This window comes from Sapajus apella, unplaced genomic scaffold (assembly GCF_009761245.1).
Source record: "Sapajus apella isolate SASKATOON/1434 unplaced genomic scaffold, GSC_monkey_1.0 scaffold2, whole genome shotgun sequence".
NCBI classification, from domain to species: Eukaryota; Metazoa; Chordata; class Mammalia; order Primates; family Cebidae; genus Sapajus; species Sapajus apella.
The window spans coordinates 51,618,242-51,620,680 of NW_022436942.1; the positions used below are offsets into that span (position 1 = coordinate 51,618,242).

The following is a 2,439-nucleotide window of genomic DNA, read 5'->3' on the forward strand; positions in this document are numbered from 1 at the left end:
TCCACCTCATTCAAGTCTCTGTTCAGTTGTCACCTCATTATACGGGCTGTTCCAACCACTGTATCTAAAATAGCCTCCTCCAGCCCCATCACTCTCTCTCTCCTTTTTTTATAACACTCATTCCTACCTGGCATTTTATATGGTAACTTATTTTTGTCTGTTGTCCCCAATAGACTGTAAGTACTACGAGGGCAAATGCGTTGCTTTGTACTTAGGGACTGCTTTGTCTCCAGCACACAGAACACTGCGTTGTACATAGTAAGTGTTCAATGTACAGTATATATTCAATGTACAGAATATATCTCAATCTTTTCCTCATTGTTACAGACAAGATAGCACTGTTCCCACACAAGGGCACGTTCCCACAGGGAGAAACATGTCATGGCAAATCTTAAAATTAATTTTCTGGCAAGTACAATCAATGGCGCCATTTTGCTTTAGCTGGAAATGGGGTGTGGAACTCAAAAGCATTTACAATTATGTCAGTGATAAAGATCATCCATTTAAAGATCCCAAAGCTCTTATAAGGGAAAAAATAGAAATATAGCTTACAAGACAACATGGCAAATCAAATTTAAAACTTTTAAATATATTTAAAATATAATCTTGATCTGGGGCTTATCGGGAACAAAAATGATGACTAGCGATTTCTACCTGCACTACTACACGGAGCACAAAGGCAAGTTTGGGCACGAGTTTCTGGAGTTCGGGTTTGGGATGGACAGAAAGCTTAGATGTGCCAACAACAGCAATTACCAAAACAATGTAATAATCAGAAAAGAGGCTTATGTGCACAAGAGTGTAATGGAACAACTGAAGAGAATTATTGATGACAGTGAAATTACAAAAGAAGGTGATGCTTTGTAGCTTCCCCCGATAGGGTTGACCAATAAGAGCTCAAAATTGTAATGGGAGATGAGCACATATCTTTTACACATCAAAAATAAGTTCTCTTATTGATGTAAATCAATCAAAGGATCCTGAAGGTCTTCGACTATTTTACTATTTGGTATAAGACTTTAAATGTTTAGTTTTCAGTTTCATTGTATTACACTTCAAGATTAAGCCGATTTAAATTGTGTTTTTCAAGCTGTTTGTATATTTAATTAAGGGATGGGAGGATTTATTTGTCATTTACGATATTGGGGTTTTTATGAATGAGCAGCAAACAAAATATTTGTATGTAGACTGAAAATAAGAAAATACATTAGCAGGCTTAACGGTTATCCTTCCTGGGTTGAACAGTCCCCACAGGCATTAAATTCTGTAAATAAAAGCCACATTTTGTTAAAAAACTTTCCCTAATAAAACATACCAACTCCTGAAAAAAAAAATACAAAAACATTGATTTTTTTTTCTAAACTTGTACTCTACATGTCACATTGTAAGTCAGCTTGCTTTTCATTCTTTGCATCTCAACTTAGATATAACTTTTCTCTTAAAAGCTTCCCCATAAATTGGGGTTACATGTCCCTCTCTACATGCCCTCATGGGCCCCCAAAATTATCCTGCCAAAAGCTGTAGCTCTTTAAAATTTTGATTAGGGACAACTTACACAAGGCAAAAATCATGTAATCATATGTTCCATCCTATTCCACTTTCCAGTTAAAATAAAGACCTCAATAACCTCAAAAGGAAACTTTTGGAAATATTAGTTAGATCAAAGATAATACGAATTGAAAAGCATGAGCAACTCAAGGCAAAAACCTGTGAAGCTTTGATAACAAAGACGCTTCCCAAATGTAATGAAAAGTCTGTGTATATGCACACACAGTGAGAGTTTTGTCATGTTGACAAGTATTGCATGCGAATAAACTATTTCAGTGGAATACTCAACAACTCAGCCAAATCTTTACCTCTAATTTTAGAACCTTTAGTAAACTCACCTATCTACTAGTAAGTGGGCTATAGTATGTAACAGTGAAAATCAAGGAACTCTGGAATAGAAGGGATTGTATTTTCAATTTATTCATTTAGTGCCCACCACATGGATCCTAACAACCTTCAGTGGACCATGGCATATACTTTGGGAAACGCTGCCGTAAAACAATTACTTGATTAAGTATTCATTTTAGCTCCCAGTATGTGCCTGATACAGTTCACTGCTTATGAAAGGGATATAAAAATATGGACAGGCCCTTGAGGAGCTTATAAATGAGTAAGTACTCAATAAATATTTAGATAGATGAAATTTTAGAGATCAAAGCAATGTATATGATTTCTAACGTATCATTAGAAAGAATGAAAACAGTGCCAGGTGTGGTGACTCATGTCGGTAATCCTAGCTCTTTGGGAGGCTGAGGCGGGTGGATCGCTTTAGCTCCATAGTTCGAGACCAGCCTGCGGAACATGGTAAAACTCTGTCAAAAAGAAGGAAGGAAGGAAGGAAGGAAGGAAGGAAGGAAGGAAGGAAGGAAGGAAGGAAGGGAGGGAGGAAGG

General features: G+C 36.7%; 1 pseudogene; it reads left to right on the top strand.

The window, feature by feature from the left end:
* Positions 1 to 572: 572 nt before the first annotated feature.
* Positions 573 to 1,580, top strand: LOC116564515 (annotated as a pseudogene).
* Positions 1,581 to 2,439: the final 859 nt, after the last annotated feature.